This window comes from Anopheles funestus, unplaced genomic scaffold (assembly GCF_943734845.2).
Source record: "Anopheles funestus unplaced genomic scaffold, idAnoFuneDA-416_04 scaffold_19_ctg1, whole genome shotgun sequence".
NCBI lineage: Eukaryota > Metazoa > Arthropoda > Insecta > Diptera > Culicidae > Anopheles > Anopheles funestus.
Window position 1 is genome coordinate 11,414 of NW_026045356.1, and position 25,536 is coordinate 36,949.

General features: G+C 46.2%; 1 long non-coding RNA gene across 1 annotated transcript in view; it reads right to left on the reverse strand.

The window, feature by feature from the left end:
* Positions 1 to 12,578: 12,578 nt before the first annotated feature.
* The window catches only part of LOC125774534 (uncharacterized), a 63,261-nt gene continuing 50,303 nt past the window's right edge, over positions 12,579 to 25,536 (reverse strand). Inside the window, exon 3 of the long non-coding RNA XR_007421018.1 lies at positions 12,579 to 12,764. This is a non-coding gene — a long non-coding RNA (uncharacterized LOC125774534). The remainder of the gene's footprint in view (positions 12,765 to 25,536) is intronic.

Below are 25,536 nucleotides of genomic sequence, written 5' to 3' on the forward strand. Positions count from 1 at the left end.
GCCAAGACACCTTAGCCAAGACACCTTAGCCAAGACACATTAGCCAAGACACCTTAGCCAAGACACCTTAGCTAAGACACCTTAGCCAAGACACCTGAGCCAAGACACATTAGGCAAGACACATTAGCCAAGACACCTTAGCCAAGACACATTAGCCAAGACACATTAGCCAAGACACCTTAGCCAAGACACATTAGCCAAGACACCTTAGCCAAGACACCTTAGCCAAGACACCTTAGCCAAGACACTTTAGCCAAGACACATTAGCCAAGACACATTAGCCAAGACACATTAGCCAAGACACATTAGTAAAGACACCTTAGAAAAGACACATTAGCCAAGACACATTAGCCAAGACATATTAGCCAAGACACCTTAGCCAAGACACCTTAGCCAAGATACATTAGCCAAGACACATTAGCCAAGACACATTAGCCAAGACACATTAGCCAAGACTCCTTAGCCAAGACACCTTAGCCAAGACACCTTAGCCAAGACACCTTAGCCAAGACACATTAGCCAAGACACATTAGCCAAGACATATTAGCCAAGACACATTAGCCAAGACACCTTAGCCAAGACACCTTAGCCAAGACACCTTAGCCAAGACACCTTAGCCAAGACACTTTAGCCAAGACACATTAGCCAAGACACCTTAGCCAAGACACCTTAGCCAAGACACATTAGCCAAGACACATTAGCCAAGACACCTTAGCCAAGACACCTTAGCCAAGACACCTTAGCCAAGACACATTAGCCAAGACACATTAGCCAAGACACATTAGCCAAGACACATTAGCCAAGACACATTAGCCAAGACACCTTAGCCAAGACACCTTAGCCAAGACACATTAGCCAAGACACCTTAGCCAAGACACCTTAGCCAAGACACTTTAGCCAAGACACCTTAGCCAAGACACATTAGCCAAGACACCTTAGCCAAGACACATTAGCCAAGACACATAAGCCAAGACACCTTAGCCAAGACACCTTAGCCAAGACACATTAGCCAAGACACAATAGCCGAGACACCTTAGCCAAGACACCTTAGCCAAGACACCTTAGCCAAGACACATTAGCCAAGACACCTTAGCCAAGACACCTTAGCTAAGACACATTAGCCAAGACACCTTAGCCAAGACACATTAGCCAAGACACATTAGCCAAGACACCTTAGCCAAGACACCTTAGCCAAGACACCTTAGCCAAGACACCTTAGCCAAGACACTTTAGCTAAGACACATTAGCCAAGACACCTTAGCCAAGACACCTTAGCCAAGACACATTAGCCAAGACACCTTAGCCAAGACACCTTAGCCAAGACACATTAGACAAGACACCTTAGCCAAGACACATTAGCCAAGACACCTTAGCCAAGACACATTAGCCAAGACACATTAGCCAAGACACCTTAGCCAAGACACCTTAGCCAAGGCACCTTAGCCAAGACACATTAGCCAAGACAAATTAGCCAAGACACCTTAGCCGAGACACATTAGCCAAGACACCTTAGCCAAGACACCTTAGCCAAGACACATTAGCCAAGACACCTCAGCCAAGACACATTAGCCAAGACATATTAGCCAAGACACATTAGCCAAGACACCTTAGCCAAGACACCTTAGCCAAGACACCTTAGCCAAGACACCTTAGCCAAGACACATTAGCCAAGACACATTAGCCGAGACACCTTAGCCAAGACACCTTAACCAAGACACCTTAGCCAAGACACATTAGCCAAGACACCTAAGCCAAGACACCTTAGCTAAGACACATTAGCCAAGACACCTTAGCCAAGACACATTAGCCAAGACACATTAGCCAAGACACCTTAGCCAAGACACATTAGCCAAGACACATTAGCCAAGACACCTTAGCCAAGACACATAAGCCAAGACACCTTAGCCAAGACACCTTAGCCAAGACACCTTAGCCAAGACACTTTAGCCAAGACACATTAGCCAAGACACATTAGCCAAGACACATTAGCCAAGACACATTAGCCAAGACACATTAGCCAAGACACATTAGCCAAGACACATTAGCCAAGACATATTAGCCAAGACACATTAGCCAAGACACCTTAGCCAAGACACCTTAGCCAAGACACCTTAGCCAAGACACCTTAGCCAAGACACTTTAGCCAAGACACATTAGCCAAGACACCTTAGCCAAGACACCTTAGCCAAGACACATTAGCCAAGACACATTAGCCGAGACACCTTAGCCAAGACACCTTAGTCAAGACACCTTAGCCAAGACACCTTAGCCAAGACACATTAGCCAAGACACCTTAGCCAAGACACCTTAGCCAAGACACATTAGCCAAGACACATTAGCCAAGACACATTAGCCAAGACACCTTAGCCAAGACACATTAGCCAAGACACATTAGCCAAGACACCTTAGCCAAGACACCTTAGCCAAGACACCTTAGCCAAGACACATTAGCCAAGACACCTTAGCCAAGACACCTTAGCTAAGACACCTTAGCCAAGACACCTGAGCCAAGACACATTAGGCAAGACACATTAGCCAAGACACCTTAGCCAAGACACATTAGCCAAGACACATTAGCCAAGACACCTTAGCCAAGACACATTAGCCAAGACACCTTAGCCAAGACACCTTAGCCAAGACACCTTAGCCAAGACACTTTAGCCAAGACACATTAGCCAAGACACATTAGCCAAGACACATTAGCCAAGACACCTTAGCCAAGACACATTAGTCGAGACACATTAGCCAAGACACCTTAGCCAAGACACCTTAGCCAAGACACATTAGCCAAGACACCTTAGCCAAGACACCTTAGCCAAGACACATTAGCCAAGACACCTTAGCCAAGACACATTAGCCAAGACACCTTAGCCAAGACACCTTAGCCAAGACACCTTAGCCAAGACACATTAGCCAAGACACCTTAGCCAAGACACATTAGCCAAGACACATTAGCCAAGACACCTTAGCCAAGACACCTTAGCCAAGACACCTTAGCCAAGACACCTTAGCCAAGACACCTTAGCCAAGACACCTTAGCCAAGACACCTTAGCCAAGACACTTTAGCCAAGACACATTAGCCAAGACACATTAGCCAAGACACATTAGCCAAGACACATTAGCCAAGACACCTTAGCCAAGACACCTTAGCCAAGACACATTAGCCAAGACACATTAGCCGAGACACCTTAGCCAAGACACCTTAGTCAAGACACCTTAGCCAAGACACCTTAGCCAAGACACATTAGCCGAGACACATTAGCCAAGACACCTTAGCCAAGACACCTTAGCCAAGACACATTAGCCAAGACACATTAGCCAAGACACATTAGCCAAGACACCTTAGCCAAGACACATTAGCCAAGACACATTAGCCAAGACACCTTAGCCAAGACACATTAGCCAAGACACCTTAGCCAAGACACCTTAGCCAAGACACCTTAGCCAAGACACTTTAGCCAAGACACATTAGCCAAGACACATTAGCCAAGACACATTAGCCAAGACACATTAGTAAAGACACCTTAGCCAAGACACATTAGCCAAGACATATTAGCCAAGACACCTTAGCCAAGACACCTTCGCCAAGACACATTAGCCAAGACACATTAGCCAAGACACATTAGCCAAGACACATTAGCCAAGACTCCTTAGCCAAGACACCTTAGCCAAGACACCTTAGCCAAGACACCTTAGCCAAGACACATTAGCCAAGACACATTAGCCAAGACATATTAGCCAAGACACATTAGCCAAGACACATTAGCCAAGACACATTAGCCAAGACACCTTAGCCAAGACACATTAGCCAAGACACATTAGCCAAGACACCTTAGCCAAGACACCTTAGCCAAGACACCTTAGCCAAGACACCTTAGCCAAGACACCTTAGCCAAGACACTTTAGCCAAGACACATTAGCCAAGACACCTTAGCCAAGACACCTTAGCCAAGACACATTAGCCAAGACACCTTAGCCAAGACACCTTAGCCAAGACACCTTAGCCAAGACACTTTAGCCAAGACACATTAGCCAAGACACATTAGCCAAGACACATTAGCCAAGACACATTAGTAAAGACACCTTAGCCAAGACACATTAGCCAAGACACATTAGCCAAGACATATTAGCCAAGACACCTTAGCCAAGACACCTTAGCCAAGACACCTTAGCCAAGACACATTAGCCAAGACACATTAGCCAAGACACATTAGCCAAGACACCTTAGCCAAGACACATTAGCCAAGACACCTTAGCCAAGACACCTTAGCCAAGACACCTTAGCCAAGACACTTTAGCCAAGACACATTAGCCAAGACACATTAGCCAAGACACATTAGCCAAGACACATTAGCCAAGACACATTAGCCAAGACACCTTAGCCAAGACACATTAGCCAAGACACCTTAGCCAAGACACCTTAGCCAAGACACCTTAGCCAAGACACTTTAGCCAAGACACATTAGCCAAGACACATTAGCCAAGACACATTAGCCAAGACACCTTAGCCAAGACACCTTAGCCAAGACACATTAGCCAAGACACATTAGCCGAGACACCTTAGCCAAGACACCTTAGTCAAGACACCTTAGCCAAGACACCTTAGCCAAGACACATTAGCCGAGACACATTAGCCAAGACACCTTAGCCAAGACACCTTAGCCAAGACACATTAGCCAAGACACATTAGCCAAGACACATTAGCCAAGACACCTTAGCCAAGACACATTAGCCAAGACACATTAGCCAAGACACCTTAGCCAAGACACCTTAGCCAAGACACCTTAGCCAAGACACATTAGCCAAGACACCTTAGCCAAGACACCTTAGCTAAGACACCTTAGCCAAGACACCTTAGCCAAGACACCTTAGCCAAGACACTTTAGCCAAGACACATTAGCCAAGACACCTTAGCCAAGACACCTTAGCCAAGACACATTAGCCAAGACACCTTAGCCAAGACACCTTAGCCAAGACACCTTAGCCAAGACACTTTAGCCAAGACACATTAGCCAAGACACATTAGCCAAGACACATTAGTAAAGACACCTTAGCCAAGACACATTAGCCAAGACACATTAGCCAAGACATATTAGCCAAGACACCTTAGCCAAGACACCTTAGCCAAGACACCTTAGCCAAGACACATTAGCCAAGACACATTAGCCGAGACACCTTAGCCAAGACACATTAGCCAAGACACCTTAGCCAAGACACATTAGCCAAGACACCTTAGCCAAGACACCTTAGCTAAGACACCTTAGCCAAGACACCTGAGCCAAGACACATTAGGCAAGACACATTAGCCAAGACACCTTAGCCAAGACACATTAGCCAAGACACATTAGCCAAGACACCTTAGCCAAGACACATTAGCCAAGACACCTTAGCCAAGACACCTTAGCCAAGACACCTTAGCCAAGACACTTTAGCCAAGACACATTAGCCAAGACACATTAGCCAAGACACATTAGCCAAGACACATTAGTAAAGACACCTTAGCCAAGACACATTAACCAAGACACATTAGCCAAGACATATTAGCCAAGACACCTTAGCCAAGACACCTTAGCCAAGACACATTAGCCAAGACACATTAGCCAAGACACATTAGCCAAGACACATTAGCCAAGACTCCTTAGCCAAGACACCTTAGCCAAGACACCTTAGCCAAGACACCTTAGCCAAGACACATTAGTCAAGACACATTAGCCAAGACATATTAGCCAAGACACATTAGCCAAGACACCTTAGCCAAGACACCTTAGCCAAGACACCTTAGCCAAGACACCTTAGCCAAGACACTTTAGCCAAGACACATTAGCCAAGACACCTTAGCCAAGACACCTTAGCCAAGACACATTAGCCAAGACACATTAGCCAAGACACCTTAGCCAAGACACCTTAGCCAAGACACCTTAGCCAAGACACATTAGCCAAGACACATTAGCCAAGACACATTAGCCAAGACACATTAGCCAAGACACATTAGCCAAGACACCTTAGCCAAGACACCTTAGCCAAGACACATTAACCAAGACACCTTAGCCAAGACACCTTAGCCAAGACACTTTAGCCAAGACACCTTAGCCAAGACACATTAGCCAAGACACCTTAGCCAAGACACATTAGCCAAGACACATAAGCCAAGACACTTTAGCCAAGACACCTTAGCCAAGACACATTAGCCAAGACACAATAGCCGAGACACCTTAGCCAAGACACCTTAGCCAAGACACCTTAGCCAAGACACATTAGCCAAGACACCTTAGCCAAGACACCTTAGCTAAGACACATTAGCCAAGACACCTTAGCCAAGACACATTAGCCAAGACACATTAGCCAAGACACCTTAGCCAAGACACCTTAGCCAAGACACCTTAGCCAAGACACTTTAGCTAAGACACATTAGCCAAGACACCTTAGCCAAGACACCTTAGCCAAGACACATTAGCCAAGACACCTTAGCCAAGACACCTTAGCCAAGACACCTTAGACAAGACACCTTAGCCAAGACACATTAGCCAAGACACCTTAGCCAAGACACATTAGCCAAGACACATTAGCCAAGACACCTTAGCCAAGACACCTTAGCCAAGGCACCTTAGCCAAGACACATTAGCCAAGACACATTAGCCAAGACACCTTAGCCGAGACACATTAGCCAAGACACCTTAGCCAAGACACCTTAGCCAAGACACATTAGCCAAGACACCTCAGCCAAGACACATTAGCCAAGACATATTAGCCAAGACACATTAGCCAAGACACCTTAGCCAAGACACCTTAGCCAAGACACCTTAGCCAAGACACATTAGCCAAGACACATTAGCCGAGACACCTTAGCCAAGACACCTTAACCAAGACACCTTAGCCAAGACACATTAGCCAAGACACCTAAGCCAAGACACCTTAGCTAAGACACATTAGCCAAGACACCTTAGCCAAGACACATTAGCCAAGACACATTAGCCAAGACACCTTAGCCAAGACACATTAGCCAAGACACATTAGCCAAGACACCTTAGCCAAGACACATTAGCCAAGACACCTTAGCCAAGACACCTTAGCCAAGACACCTTAGCCAAGACACTTTAGCCAAGACACATTAGCCAAGACACATTAGCCAAGACACATTAGCCAAGACACATTAGCCAAGACACATTAACCAAGACACCTTAGCCAAGACACATTAGCCAAGACACCTTAGCCAAGACACCTTAGCCAAGACACCTTAGCCAAGACACTTTAGCCAAGACACATTAGCCAAGACACATTAGCCAAGACACATTAGCCAAGACACATTAGCCAAGACACATTAGCCAAGACACCTTAGCCAAGACACATTAGCCAAGACACATTAGCCGAGACACCTTAGCCAAGACACCTTAGTCAAGACACCTTAGCCAAGACACCTTAGCCAAGACACATTAGCCGAGACACATTAGCCAAGACACCTTAGCCAAGACACCTTAGCCAAGACACATTAGCCAAGACACATTAGCCAAGACACATTAGCCAAGACACCTTAGCCAAGACACATTAGCCAAGACACATTAGCCAAGACACCTTAGCCAAGACACCTTAGCCAAGACACATTAGCCAAGACACCTTAGCCAAGACACATTAGCCAAGACACCTTAGCCAAGACACATTAGCCAAGACACATTAGCCAAGACACATTAGCCAAGACACCTTAGCCAAGACACCTTAGCCAAGACACCTTAGCCAAGACACATTAGCCAAGACACATTAGCCGAGACACCTTAGCCAAGACACCTTAGCCAAGACACCTTAGCCAAGACACATTAGCCAAGACACCTTAGCCAAGACACCTTAGCCAAGACACATTAGCCAAGACACCTTAGCCAAGACACATTAGCCAAGACACCTTAGCCAAGACACATTAGCCAAGACACCTTAGCCAAGACACATTAGCCAAGACACATTAGCCAAGACACCTTAGCCAAGACACATTAGCCAAGACACATTAGCCAAGACACCTTAGCCAAGACACATTAGCCAAGACACCTTAGCCAAGACACCTTAGCCAAGACACATTAGCCAAGACACCTTAGCCAAGACACCTTAGCCAAGACACATTAGCCAAGACACATTAGCCGAGACACCTTAGCCAAGACACCTTAGCCAAGACACCTTAGCCAAGACACATTAGCCAAGACACATTAGTCGAGACACATTAGCCAAGACACCTTAGCCAAGACACATTAGCCAAGACACATTAGCCAAGACACATTAGCCAAGACACATTAGCCAAGACACATTAGCCGAGACACCTTAGCCAAGACACCTTAGCCAAGACACATTAGCCAAGACACATTAGCCAAGACACATTAGTCGAGACACATTAGCCAAGACACCTTAGCCAAGACACCTTAGCCAAGACACCTTAGCCAAGACACATTAGCCAAGACACCTTAGCCAAGACACATTAGCCAAGACACATTAGCCAAGACACCTTAGCCAAGACACCTTAGCCAAGACACATTAGCCAAGACACATTAGTCGAGACACATTAGCCAAGACACCTTAGCCAAGACACCTTAGCCAAGACACATTAGCCAAGACACCTTAGCCAAGACACCTTAGCCAAGACACATTAGCCAAGACACATTAGCCGAGACACCTTAGCCAAGACACCTTAGCCAAGACACATTAGCCAAGACACCTTAGCCAAGACACCTTAGCCAAGACACCTTAGCCAAGACACATTAGCCAAGACACCTTAGCCAAGACACATTAGCCAAGACACCTTAGCCAAGACACATTAGCCAAGACACCTTAGCCAAGACACCTTAGCCAAGACACCTTAGCCAAGACACATTAGCCAAGACACCTTAGCCAAGACACATTAGCCAAGACACCTTAGCCAAGACACATTAGCGAAGACACCTTAGCCAAGACACCTTAGCCAAGACACATTAGCCAAGACACATTAGCCAAGACACCTTAGCCAAGACACCTTAGCCAAGACACCTTAGCCAAGACACCTTAGCCAAGACACATTAGCCAAGACACCTTAGCCAAGACACATTATCCAAGACACATTAGCCAAGACACCTTAGCCAAGACACATTAGCCAAGACACATTAGCCAAGACACCTTAGCCAAGACACATTAGCGAAGACACCTTAGCCAAGACACATTAGCCAAGACACCTTAGCCAAGACACATTAGCGAAGACACCTTAGCCAAGACACATTAGCCGAGACACATTAGCCAAGACACCTTAGCCAAGACACATTAGCCAAGACACATTAGCCGAGACACATTAGCCAAGACACCTTAGCCAAGACACATTAGCCAAGACACATTAGCCAAGACACATTAGCGAAGACACCTTAGCCAAGACACATTAGCCAAGACACATTAGCCAAGACACATTAGCCAAGACACATTAGCCAAGACACCTTAGCCAAGACACATTAGCCAAGACACATTAGCCGAGACACCTTAGCCAAGACACATTAGCCAAGACACCTTAGCCAAGACACATTAGCCAAGACACCTTAGCCAAGACACATTAGCCAAGACACCTTAGCCAAGACACCTTAGCCAAGACACCTTAGCCAAGACACATTAGCCAAGACACATTAGCCAAGACACCTTAGCCAAGACACATTATCCGAGACACATTAGCCAAGACACCTTAGCCAAGACGCATTAGCCAAGACACATTAGCTAAGACACATTAGCCAAGACACATTAGCCAAGACACATTAGCCGAGACACCTTAGCCAAGACACCTTAGCCAAGACACATTAGCCAAGACACATTAGCCAAGACACATTAGCCATGACACCTTAGCCAAGACACCTTAGCCAAGACACATTAGCCAAGACACATTAGCCAAGACACATTAGCCAAGACACATTAGCCAAGACACCTTAGAAAAGACACATTAGCCAAGACACCTTAGCCAAGACACATTAGCCAAGACACATTAGCCAAGACACCTTAGCCAAGACACCTTAGCCAAGACACCTTAGCCAAGACACCTTAGCCAAGACACATTAGCCAAGACACATTAGCCAAGACACATTAGCCAAGACACCTTAGCCAAGACATATTAGCCAAGACACATTAGCCAAGACACCTTAGCCAAGACACATTAGCCAAGACACATTAGCCAAGACACCTTAGCCAAGACACCTTAGCCAAGACACATTAGCCAAGACACATTAGCCAAGACACATTAGCCAAGACACATTAGCCAAGACACCTTAGCCAAGACACCTTAGCCAAGACACCTTAGCCAAGACACATTAGCCAAGACACCTTAGCCAAGACACATTAACCAAGACACATTAGCCAAGACACCTTAGCCAAGACACATTAGCCAAGACACATTAGCCAAGACACCTTAGCCAAGACACATTAGCCAAGACACATTAGCCAAGACACCTTAGCCAAGACACATTAGCCAAGACACATTAGCCAAGACACCTTAGCCAAGACACCTTAGCCAAGACACATAAGCCGAGACACATTAGCCAAGACACCTTAGCCAAGACACCTTAGCCAAGACACATTAGCCAAGACACATTAGCCAAGACACATTAGCCATGACACCTTAGCCAAGACACCTTAGCCAAGACACATTAGCCAAGACACATTAGCCAAGACACATTAGCCAAGACACATTAGCCAAGACACCTTAGCCAAGACACATTAGCCAAGACACATTAGCCGAGACACCTTAGCCAAGACACCTTAGCCAAGACACCTTAGCCAAGACACATTAGCCAAGACACATTAGCCAAGACACATTAGCCAAGACACCTTAGCCAAGACACATTAGCCAAGACACATTAGCCAAGACACATTAGCCAAGACACCTTAGCCAAGACACCTTAGCCAAGACACATTAGCCAAGACACCTTAGCCAAGACACCTTAGCCAAGACACATTAGCCAAGACACCTTAGCCAAGACACATTAGCCAAGACACATTAGCCAAGACACCTTAGCCAAGACACATTAGCCAAGACACATTAGCCAAGACACCTTAGCCAAGACACATTAGCCAAGACACATTAGCCAAGACACCTTAGCCAAGACACCTTAGCCAAGACACCTTAGCCAAGACACATTAGCCAAGACACATTAACCGAGACACATTAGCCAAGACACCTTAGCCAAGACACATTAGCCAAGACACATTAGCCAAGACACCTTAGCCAAGACACATTAGCCAAGACACCTTAGCCAAGACACCTTAGCCAAGACACATTAGCCAAGACACATAAGCCGAGACACATTAGCCTAGACACCTTAGCCAAGACACCTTAGCCAAGACACATTAGCCAAGACACATTAGCCAAGACACATTAGCCAAGACACATTAGCCATGACACCTTAGCCAAGACACCTAAGCCAAGACACATTAGCCAAGACACATTAGCCAAGACACATTAGCCAAGACACCTTAGCCAAGACACATTAGCCAAGACACCTTAGCCAAGACACATTAGCCAAGACACCTTAGCCAAGACACATTAGCCAAGACACATTAGCCAAGACACCTTAGCCAAGACACCTTAGCCAAGACACATTAGCCAAGACACCTTAGCCAAGACACATTAGCCAAGACACATTAGCCAAGACACATTAGCCAAGACACCTTAGCCAAGACACCTTAGCCAAGACACATTAGCCAAGACACCTTAGCCAAGACACATTAGCCAAGGCACATTAGCCAAGACACCTTAGCCAAGACACATTAGCCAAGACACATTAGCCAAGACACCTTAGCCAAGACACATTAGCCAAGACACATTAGCCAAGACACATTAGCCAAGACACATTAGCCAAGACACCTTAGCCAAGACACATTAGCCAAGACACATTAGCCAAGACACCTTAGCCAAGACACATTAGCCAAGACACATTAGCCAAGACACCTTAGCCAAGACACATTAGCCATGACACCTTAGCCAAGACACCTTAGCCAAGACACATTAGCCAAGACACATTAGCCAAGACACCTTAGCCAAGACACATTAGCCAAGACACATTAGCCAAGACACCTTAGCCAAGACACATTAGCCAAGACACATTAGCCAAGACACCTTAGCCAAGACACATTAGCCAAGACACATTAGCCGAGACACATTAGCCAAGACACCTTAGCCAAGACACCTTAGCCAAGACACATTAGCCAAGACACATTAGCCAAGACACATTAGCCAAGACACATAAGCCGAGACACATTAGCCAAGACACCTTAGCCAAGACACCTTAGCCAAGACACATTAGCCAAGACACATTAGCCAAGACACATTAGCCATGACACCTTAGCCAAGACACCTTAGCCAAGACACATTAGCCAAGACACATTAGCCAAGACACATTAGCCAAGACACCTTAGCCAAGACACATTAGCCAAGACACCTTAGCCAAGACACATTAGCCAAGACACCTTAGCCAAGACACCTTAGCCAAGACACATTAGCCAAGACACATTAGCCAAGACACATTAGCCAAGACACATTAGCCAAGACACCTTAGCCAAGACACATTAGCCAAGACACATTAGCCAAGACACCTTAGCCAAGACACATTAGCCAAGACACATTAGCCAAGACACCTTAGCCAAGACACATTAGCCAAGACACATTAGCCAAGACACCTTAGCCAAGACACATTAGCCAAGACACCTTAGCCAAGACACATTAGCCAAGACACATTAGCCAAGACACCTTAGCCAAGACACATTAGCCAAGACACATTAGCCAAGACACCTTAGCCAAGACACATTAGCCAAGACACATAAGCCAAGACACCTTAGCCAAGACACCTTAGCCAAGACACCTTAGCCAAGACACATTAGCCATGACACATTAGCCAAGACACCTTAGCCAAGACACGTTAGCCAAGACACTTCAGCCAAGACACCTTAGCCAAGACACCTTAGCCAAGACACCTTAGCCAAGACACATTAGCCAAGACACCTTAGCCAAGACACATTAGAAAAGACACCTTAGCCAAAACATTAGCCAAGACACCTTAGCCAAGACACATTAGCGAAGACACCTTAGCCAAGACACATTAGCCAAGACACATTAGCCAAGACACATTAGCCAAGACACCTTAGCCAAGACACATTAGCCAAGACACCTTAGCCAAGACACATTAGCCAAGACACCTTAGCCAAGACACCTTAGCCAAGACACCTTAGCCAAGACACATTAGCCAAGACACATTAGCCAAGACACATTAGCCAAGACACATTAGCCAAGACACTTTAGCCAAGACACTTTAGCCAAGACACCTTAGCCAAGACACATTAGCCAAGACACATTAGCCGAGACACCTTAGCCAAGACACCTTAGCCAAGACACATTAGCCAAGACACATTAGCCAAGACACCTTAGCCAAGACACCTTAGCCAAGACACATTAGCCAAGACACCTTAGCCAAGACACCTTAGCCAAGACACCTCATCCAAGACACATTAGCCAAGACACATTAGCCAAGACATCTTAGCCAAGACACCTTAGCCAAGACACATTAGCCAAGGCACATTAGCCAAGACACATTAGCCAAGACACATTAGCCAAGACACATTAGCCAAGACACCTTAGCCAAGACACATTAGCCAAGACACCTTAGCCAAGACACATTAGCCAAGACACCTTAGCCAAGACACATTAGCCAAGACACATTAGCCAAGACACCTTAGCCAAGACACATTAGCCAAGACAAATTAGCCAAGACACATTAGCCAAGACACCTTAGCCAAGACACATTAGCCGAGACACCTTAGCCAAGACACCTTAGCCAAGACACATTAGCCAAGACACATTAGCCAAGACACCTTAGCCAAGACACCTTAGCCAAGACACATTAGCCAAGACACATTAGCCAAGACACATTAGCCAAGACACCTTAGCCAAGACACATTAGCCAAGACACCTTAGCCAAGACACCTTAGCCAAGACACATTAGCCAAGACACCTTAGCCAAGTTACATTAGCCAAGACACATTAGCCAAGACACATTAGCCGAGACACATTAGCCAAGACACCTTAGCCAAGACACCTTAGCCAAGACACCTTAGCCAAGACACCTTAGCCAAGACACGTTAGCAAAGACACTTTAGCCAAGACACCTTAGCCAAGACACATTAGCCAAGACACCTTAGCCAAGACACCTTAGCTAAGACACCTTAGCCAAGACACATTAGCCAAGACACCTTAGCCAAGACACCTTAGCCAAGACACATTAGCCAAGACACATTAGCCAAGTTACATTAGCCAAGACACATTAGCCAAGACACATTAGCCGAGACACATTAGCCAAGACACATTAGCCAAGACACATTAGCCAAGACACCTTAGCCAAGACACATTAGCCAAGACACATTAGCCAAGACACCTTAGCCAAGACACCTTAGCCAAGACACATTAGCCAAGACACATTAGCCAAGACACCTTAGCCAAGACACCTTAGCCAAGACACATTAGCCAAGACACATTAGCCAAGACACATTAGCCAAGACACATTAGCCAAGACACCTTAGCCAAGACACCTTAGCCAAGACACATTAGCCAAGACACCTTAGCCAAGTTACATTAGCCAAGACACATTAGCCAAGACACATTAGCCGAGACACATTAGCCAAGACACATTAGCCAAGACACATTAGCCAAGACACCTTAGCCAAGACACATTAGCCAAGACACATTAGCCAAGACACCTTAGCCAAGACACCTTAGCCAAGACACATTAGCCAAGACACCTTAGCCAAGACACCTTAGCCAAGACACATTAGCCAAGACACATTAGCCAAGACACCTTAGCCAAGACACCTTAGCCAAGACACCTTAGCCAAGACACATTAGCCAAGACACCTTAGCCAAGACACATTAGCCAAGACACCTTAGCCAAGACACCTTAGCCAAGACACATTAGCCAAGACACATTAGCCAAGACACATTAGCCAAGACACCTTAGCCAAGACACATTAGCCAAGACACCTTAGCCAAGACACCTTAGCCAAAACACCTTAGCCAAGACACATTATCCAAGACACATTAGCCAAGACACATTAGCCAAGACACCTTAGCCAAGACACCTTAGCCAAGACACATTAGCCAAGACACATTAGCCAAGACACATTAGCCGAGACACCTTAGCCAAGACACATTAGCCAAGACACATTAGCCAAGACACATTAGCCAAGACACCTTAGCCAAGACACATTAGCCAAGACACCTTAGCCAAGACACCTTAGCCAAGACACCTTAGCCAAGACACCTTAGCCAAGACACGTTAGCCAAGACACTTTAGCCAAGACGCATTAGCCAAGACACCTTAGCCAAGACACATTAGCCAAGACACATTAGCCAAGACACCTTAGCCAAGACACCTTAGCCAAGACACCTTAGCCAAGACACCTTAGCCAAGACACGTTAGCCAAGACACTTTAGCCAAGACACCTTAGCCAAGACACCTTAGAAAAGACACCTTAGCCAAGACACCTTTGCCAAGACACATTAGCCAAGACACATTAGCCAAGACACATTAGCCAAGACACCTTAGCCAAGACACATTAGCGAAGACACGTTAGCCAAGACACCTTAGGCAAGACACATTAGCCAAGACACATTAGCCAAGACACCTTAGCCAAGACACCTTAGCCAAGACACCTTAGCCAAGACACGTTAGCCAAGACACCTTAGCCAAGACACCTTAGCCAAGACACCTTTGAAAAGACACCTTAGCCAAGACACCTTTGCCAAGACACATTAGCCAAGACACATTAGCCAAGACACATTAGCCAAGACACCTTAGCCAAGACACATTAGCGAAGACACCTTAGCCAAGACACCTTAGCCAAGACACATTAGCCAAGACACATTAGCCAAGACACCTTAGCCAAGACACATTAGCCAAGACACCTTAGCCAAGACACATTAGCCAAGACACCTTAGCCAAGACACATTAGCCAAGACACATTAGCCAAGACACCTTAGCCAAGACACATTAGCCAAGACAAATTAGCCAAGACACATTAGCCAAGACACCTTAGCCAAGACACATTAGCCGAGACACCTTAGCCAAGACACCTTAGCCAAGACACATTAGCCAAGACACCTTAGCCAAGACACCTTTGCCAAGACACCTTAGCCAAGACACCTTAGCCAAGACACGTTAGCCAAGACACTTTAGCCAAGACACCTTAGCCAAGGCACATTAGCCAAGACACCTTAGCCAAGACGCATTAGCCAAGACACCTTAGCCAAGACACATTAGCCAAGACACCTTAGCCAAGACACCTTAGCCAAGACACATTAGCCAAGACACCTTAGCCAAGTTACATTAGCCAAGACACATTAGCCAAGACACATTAGCCGAGACACATTAGCCAAGACACCTTAGCCAAGACACCTTAGCCAAGACACGTTAGCAAAGACACCTTAGCCAAGACACGTTAGCAAAGACACTTTAGCCAAGACACCTTAGCCAAGACACATTAGCCAAGACACCTTAGCCAAGACACATTAGCCAAGACACCTTAGCCAAGACACATTAGCCAAGACACCTTAGCCAAGACACCTTAGCCAAGACACATTAGCCAAGACACATTAGCCAAGACACCTTAGCCAAGACACCTTAGCCAAGACGCATTAGCCAAGACACCTTAGCCAAGACACATTAGCCAAGACACATTAGCCAAGACACCTTAGCCAAGACACCTTAGCCAAGACACCTTAGCCAAGACACCTTAGCCAAGACACGTTAGCCAAGACACTTTAGCCAAGACACCTTAGCCAAGGCACATTAGCCAAGACACCTTAGCCAAGACACCTTAGCCAAGACACATTAGCCAAGACACATTAGCCAAGACACCTTAGCCAAGACACCTTAGCCAAGACACATTAGCCAAGACACCTTAGCCAAGTTACATTAGCCAAGACACATTAGCCAAGACACATTAGCCGAGACACATTAGCCAAGACACATTAGCCAAGACACATTAGCCAAGACACCTTAGCCAAGACACATTAGCCAAGACACATTAGCCAAGACACCTTAGCCAAGACACCTTAGCCAAGACACATTAGCCAAGACACCTTAGCCAAGACACCTTAGCCAAGACACATTAGCCAAGACACATTAGCCAAGACACCTTAGCCAAGACACCTTAGCCAAGACACCTTAGCCAAGACACATTAGCCAAGACACCTTAGCCAAGACACATTAGCCAAGACACCTTAGCCAAGACACCTTAGCCAAGACACATTAGCCAAGACACCTTAGCCAAGACACATTAGCCAAGACACCTTAGCCAAGACACATTAGCCAAGACACCTTAGCCAAGACACCTTAGCCAAGACACATTAGCCAAGACACCTTAGCCAAGACACATAAGCGAAGACACCTTAGCCAAGACACATTAGCCAAGACACATTAGCCAAGACACATTAGCCAAGACACCTTAGCCAAGACACCTTAGCCAAGACACATTAGCCAAGACACCTTAGCCAAGACACATTAGCCAAGACACCTTAGCCAAGACACCTTAGCCAAGACACCTTAGCCAAGACACCTTAGCCAAGACACGTTAGCCAAGACACTTTAGCCAAGACACCTTAGCCAAGACACCTTAGCCAAGACACGTTAGCCAAGACACTTTAGCCAAGACACCTTAGCCAAGGCACATTAGCCAAGACACCTTAGCCAAGACACATTAGCCAAGACACATTAGCCAAGACACATTAGCCAAGACACCTTAGCCAAGACACCTTAGCCAAGACACATTAGCCAAGACACCTTAGCCAAGTTACATTAGCCAAGACACATTAGCCAAGACACCTTAGCCAAGACACATTAGCCAAGACACCTTAGCCAAGACACCTTAGCCAAGACACATTAGCCAAGACACATTAGCCAAGACACATTAGCCATGACACCTTAGCCAAGACACCTTAGCCAAGACACATTAGCCAAGACACATTAGCCAAGACACATTAGCCAAGACACCTTAGCCAAGACACATTAGCCAAGACACCTTAGCCAAGACACATTAGCCAAGACACATTAGCCAAGACACCTTAGCCAAGACACATTAGCCAAGACACATTAGCCAAGACACCTTAGCCAAGTTACATTAGCCAAGACACATTAGCCAAGACACATTAGCCGAGACACATTAGCCAAGACACATTAGCCAAGACACATTAGCCAAGACACCTTATCCAAGACACATTAGCCAAGACACATTAGCCAAGACACCTTAGCCAAGACACCTTAGCCAAGACACATTAGCCAAGACACCTTCGCCAAGACACCTTAGCCAAGACACATTAGCCAAGACACATTAGCCAAGACACCTTAGCCAAGACACCTTAGCCAAGACACCTTAGCCAAGACACGTTAGCCAAGACACCTTAGCCAAGACACATTAGCCAAGACACATTAGCCAAGACACCTTAGCCAAAACACATTAGCCAAGACAAATTAGCCAAGACACCTTAGCCAAGACACCTTAGCCAAGACACATTAGCCAAGACACATTAGCCAAGACACCTTAGCCAAAACACATTAGCCAAGACACCTTAGCCAAGACACATAAGCCAAGACACCTTAACCAAGACACATTAGCCAAGACACTTTAGCCAAGACACCTTAGCCAAGACACCTTAGCCAAGACACATTAGCCAAGACACATTAGCCGAGACACCTTAGCCAAGACACATTAGCCGAGACACCTTAGCCAAGACACCTTAGCCAAGACACCTTAGCCAAGACACCTTAGCCAAGACACATTAGGCAAGACACATTAGCCAAGACACCTTAGCCAAGACACCTTAGCCAAGACACATTAGCCAAGACACATTAGCCAAGACACAATAGCCGAGACACCTTAGCCAAGACACCTTAGCCAAGACACATTAGCCAAGACACATTAGCCAAGACACATTAGCCAAGACACATTAGCCAAGACACATTAGCCAAGACACATTAGCCAAGACACATTAGCCAAGACACCTTAGCCAAGACACATTAGCCAAGACACATTAGCCAAGACACCTTAGCCAAGACACCTTAGCCAAGACACATTAGTCAAGACACCTTAGCCAAGACACATTAGCCGAGACACATTAGCCAAGACACCTTAGCCAAGACACATTAGCCAAGACACATTAGCCAAGACACCTTAGCCAAGACACATTAGCCAAGACACCTTAGCCAAGACACCTTAGCCAAGACACATTAGCCAAGACACATAAGCCGAGACACATTAGCCAAGACACCTTAGCCAAGACACCTTAGCCAAGACACATTAGCCAAGACACATTAGCCAAGACACATTAGCCATGACACCTTAGCCAAGACACCTTAGCCAAGACACATTAGCCAAGACACATTAGCCAAGACACATTAGCCAAGACACCTTAGCCAAGACACATTAGCCAAGACACCTTAGCCAAGACACATTAGCCAAGACACATTAGCCAAGACACCTTAGCCAAGACACCTTAGCCAAGACACATTAGCCAAGACACCTTAGCCAAGACACATTAGCCAAGACACATTAGCCAAGACACATTAGCCAAGACACCTTAGCCAAGACACCTTAGCCAAGACACATTAGCCAAGACACCTTAGCCAAGACACATTAGCCAAGGCACATTAGCCAAGACACCTTAGCCAAGACACCTTAGCCAAGACACATTAGCCAAGACACCTTAGCCAAGACACATTAGCCAAGACACATTAGCCAAGACACCTTAGCCAAGACACATTAGCCAAGACACCTTAGCCAAGACACCTTAGCCAAGACACATTAGCCAAGACACATAAGCCGAGACACATTAGCCAAGACACCTTAGCCAAGACACCTTAGCCAAGACACATTAGCCAAGACACATTAGCCAAGACACATTAGCCAAGACACCTTAGCCAAGACACCTTAGCCAAGACACATTAGCCAAGACACATTAGCCAAGACACATTAGCCAAGACACCTTAGCCAAGACACATTAGCCAAGACACCTTAGCCAAGACACATTAGCCAAGACACATTAGCCAAGACACCTTAGCCAAGACACCTTAGCCAAGACACATTAGCCAAGACACATTAGCCAAGACACCTTAGCCAAGACACATTAGCCAAGACACATTAGCCAAGACACATTAGCCAAGACACCTTAGCCAAGACACCTTAGCCAAGACACATTAGCCAAGACACCTTAGCCAAGACACATTAGCCAAGGCACATTAGCCAAGACACCTTAGCCAAGACACATTAGCCAAGACACATTAGCCAAGACACCTTAGCCAAGACACATTAGCCAAGACACCTTAGCCAAGACACATTAGCCAAGACACATTAGCCAAGACACCTTAGCCAAGACACATTAGCCAAGACACATTAGCCAAGACACCTTAGCCAAGACACATTAGCCAAGACACATTAGCCAAGACACCTTAGCCAAGACACATTAGCCAAGACACCTTCGCCAAGACACCTTAGCCAAGACACATTAGCCAAGACACATTAGCCAAGACACCTTAGCCAAGACACCTTAGCCAAGACACCTTAGCCAAGACACGTTAGCCAAGACACCTTAGCCAAGACACATTAGCCAAGACACATTAGCCAAGACACCTTAGCCAAAACACATTAGCCAAGACAAATTAGCCAAGACACCTTAGCCAAGACACCTTAGCCAAGACACATTAGCCAAGACACATTAGCCAAGACACCTTAGCCAAGACACATTAGCCAAGACACCTTAGCCAAGACACATAAGCCAAGACACCTTAACCAAGACACATTAGCCAAGACACTTTAGCCAAGACACCTTAGCCAAGACACCTTAGCCAAGACACATTAGCCAAGACACATTAGCCGAGACACCTTAGCCAAGACACATTAGCCGAGACACCTTAGCCAAGACACCTTAGCCAAGACACCTTAGCCAAGACACCTTAGCCAAGACACATTAGCCAAGACACATTAGCCAAGACACCTTAGCCAAGACACCTTAGCCAAGACACATTAGCCAAGACACATTAGCCAAGACACAATAGCCGAGACACCTTAGCCAAGACACCTTAGCCAAGACACATTAGCCAAGACACATTAGCCAAGACACATTAGCCAAGACACATTAGCCAAGACACATTAGCCAAGACACCTTAGCCAAGACACATTAGCCAAGACACATTAGCCAAGACACCTTAGCCAAGACACCTTAGCCAAGACACATTAGTCAAGACACCTTAGCCAAGACACATTAGCCGAGACACATTAGCCAAGACACCTTAGCCAAGACACATTAGCCAAGACACATTAGCCAAGACACCTTAGCCAAGACACATTAGCCAAGACACCTTAGCCAAGACACCTTAGCCAAGACACATTAGCCAAGACACATAAGCCGAGACACATTAGCCAAGACACCTTAGCCAAGACACCTTAGCCAAGACACATTAGCCAAGACACATTAGCCAAGACACATTAGCCATGACACCTTAGCCAAGACACCTTAGCCAAGACACATTAGCCAAGACACATTAGCCAAGACACATTAGCCAAGACACCTTAGCCAAGACACATTAGCCAAGACACCTTAGCCAAGACACATTAGCCAAGACACATTAGCCAAGACACCTTAGCCAAGACACCTTAGCCAAGACACATTAGCCAAGACACCTTAGCCAAGACACATTAGCCAAGACACATTAGCCAAGACACATTAGCCAAGACACCTTAGCCAAGACACCTTAGCCAAGACACATTAGCCAAGACACCTTAGCCAAGACACATTAGCCAAGGCACATTAGCCAAGACACCTTAGCCAAGACACCTTAGCCAAGACACATTAGCCAAGACACCTTAGCCAAGACACATTAGCCAAGACACATTAGCCAAGACACCTTAGCCAAGACACATTAGCCAAGACACCTTAGCCAAGACACCTTAGCCAAGACACATTAGCCAAGACACATAAGCCGAGACACATTAGCCAAGACACCTTAGCCAAGACACCTTAGCCAAGACACATTAGCCAAGACACATTAGCCAAGACACATTAGCCAAGACACCTTAGCCAAGACACCTTAGCCAAGACACATTAGCCAAGACACATTAGCCAAGACACATTAGCCAAGACACCTTAGCCAAGACACATTAGCCAAGACACCTTAGCCAAGACACATTAGCCAAGACACATTAGCCAAGACACCTTAGCCAAGACACCTTAGCCAAGACACATTAGCCAAGACACATTAGCCAAGACACCTTAGCCAAGACACATTAGCCAAGACACATTAGCCAAGACACATTAGCCAAGACACCTTAGCCAAGACACCTTAGCCAAGACACATTAGCCAAGACACCTTAGCCAAGACACATTAGCCAAGGCACATTAGCCAAGACACCTTAGCCAAGACACATTAGCCAAGACACATTAGCCAAGACACCTTAGCCAAGACACATTAGCCAAGACACCTTAGCCAAGACACATTAGCCAAGACACATTAGCCAAGACACATTAGCCAAGACACCTTAGCCAAGACACATTAGCCAAGACACATTAGCCAAGACACCTTAGCCAAGACACATTAGCCATGACACCTTAGCCAAGACACCTTAGCCAAGACACCTTAGCCAAGACACATTAGCCAAGACACCTTAGCCAAGACACATTAGCCAAGACACCTTAGCCAAGACACCTTAGCCAAGACACATTAGCCAAGACACATAAGCCGAGACACATTAGCCAAGACACCTTAGCCAAGACACCTTAGCCAAGACACATTAGCCAAGACACATTAGCCAAGACACATTAGCCAAGACACCTTAGCCAAGACACCTTAGCCAAGACACCTTAGCCAAGACACCTTAGCCAAGACACATTAGCCGAGACACCTTAGCCAAGACACCTTAGCCAAGACACATTAGCCAAGACACTTTAGCCAAGACACCTTAGCCAAGACACATTAGCCAAGACACCTTAGCCAAGACACATTAGCCGAGACACCTTAGCCAAGACACATTAGCCGAGACACCTTAGCCAAGACACCTTAGCCAAGACACCTTAGCCAAGACACCTTAGCCAAGACACATTAGCCAAGACACATTAGCCAAGACACCTTAGCCAAGACACCTTAGCCAAGACACATTAGCCAAGACACATTAGCCAAGACACAATAGCCGAGACACCTTAGCCAAGACACCTTAGCCAAGACACATTAGCCAAGACACATTAGCCAAGACACATTAGCCAAGACACATTAGCCAAGACACATTAGCCAAGACACCTTAGCCAAGACACATTAGCCAAGACACCTTAGCCAAGACACCTTAGCCAAGACACATTAGTCAAGACACCTTAGCCAAGACACATTAGCCGAGACACATTAGCCAAGACACCTTAGCCAAGACACATTAGCCAAGACACATTAGCCAAGACACCTTAGCCAAGACACATTAGCCAAGACACCTTAGCCAAGACACCTTAGCCAAGACACATTAGCCAAGACACATAAGCCGAGACACATTAGCCAAGACACCTTAGCCAAGACACCTTAGCCAAGACACATTAGCCAAGACACATTAGCCAAGACACATTAGCCATGACACCTTAGCCAAGACACCTTAGCCAAGACACATTAGCCAAGACACATTAGCCAAGACACATTAGCCAAGACACCTTAGCCAAGACACATTAGCCAAGACACCTTAGCCAAGACACATTAGCCAAGACACATTAGCCAAGACACCTTAGCCAAGACACCTTAGCCAAGACACATTAGCCAAGACACCTTAGCCAAGACACATTAGCCAAGACACATTAGCCAAGACACATTAGCCAAGACACCTTAGCCAAGACACCTTAGCCAAGACACATTAGCCAAGACACCTTAGCCAAGACACATTAGCCAAGGCACATTAGCCAAGACACCTTAGCCAAGACACCTTAGCCAAGACACATTAGCCAAGACACCTTAGCCAAGACACATTAGCCAAGACACATTAGCCAAGACACCTTAGCCAAGACACATTAGCCAAGACACCTTAGCCAAGACACCTTAGCCAAGACACATTAGCCAAGACACATAAGCCGAGACACATTAGCCAAGACACCTTAGCCAAGACACCTTAGCCAAGACACATTAGCCAAGACACATTAGCCAAGACACATTAGCCAAGACACCTTAGCCAAGACACCTTAGCCAAGACACATTAGCCAAGACACATTAGCCAAGACACATTAGCCAAGACACCTTAGCCAAGACACATTAGCCAAGACACCTTAGCCAAGACACATTAGCCAAGACACATTAGCCAAGACACCTTAGCCAAGACACCTTAGCCAAGACACATTAGCCAAGACACATTAGCCAAGACACCTTAGCCAAGACACATTAGCCAAGACACATTAGCCAAGACACATTAGCCAAGACACCTTAGCCAAGACACCTTAGCCAAGACACATTAGCCAAGACACCTTAGCCAAGACACATTAGCCAAGGCACATTAGCCAAGACACCTTAGCCAAGACACATTAGCCAAGACACATTAGCCAAGACACCTTAGCCAAGACACATTAGCCAAGACACCTTAGCCAAGACACATTAGCCAAGACACATTAGCCAAGACACATTAGCCAAGACACCTTAGCCAAGACACATTAGCCAAGACACATTAGCCAAGACACCTTAGCCAAGACACATTAGCCATGACACCTTAGCCAAGACACCTTAGCCAAGACACCTTAGCCAAGACACATTAGCCAAGACACCTTAGCCAAGACACATTAGCCAAGACACATTAGCCAAGACACCTTAGCCAAGACACATTAGCCAAGACACATTAGCCAAGACACCTTAGCCAAGACACATTAGCCAAGACACATTAGCCGAGACACATTAGCCAAGACACCTTAGCCAAGACACCTTAGCCAAGACACATTAGCCAAGACACATTAGCCAAGACACATTAGCCAAGACACATAAGCCGAGACACATTAGCCAAGACACCTTAGCCAAGACACCTTAGCCAAGACACATTAGCCAAGACACATTAGCCAAGACACATTAGCCATGACACCTTAGCCAAGACACCTTAGCCAAGACACATTAGCCAAGACACATTAGCCAAGACACATTAGCCAAGACACCTTAGCCAAGACACATTAGCCAAGACACCTTAGCCAAGACACATTAGCCAAGACACCTTAGCCAAGACACCTTAGCCAAGACACCTTAGCCAAGACACATTAGCCAAGACACATTAGCCAAGACACATTAGCCAAGACACCTTAGCCAAGACACATTAGCCAAGACACATTAGCCAAGACACCTTAGCCAAGACACATTAGCCAAGACACATTAGCCAAGACACATTAGCCAAGACACATTAGCCAAGACACCTTAGCCAAGACACATTAGCCAAGACACCTTAGCCAAGACACATTAGCCAAGACACATTAGCCAAGACACCTTAGCCAAGACACATTAGCCAAGACACATTAGCCAAGACACCTTAGC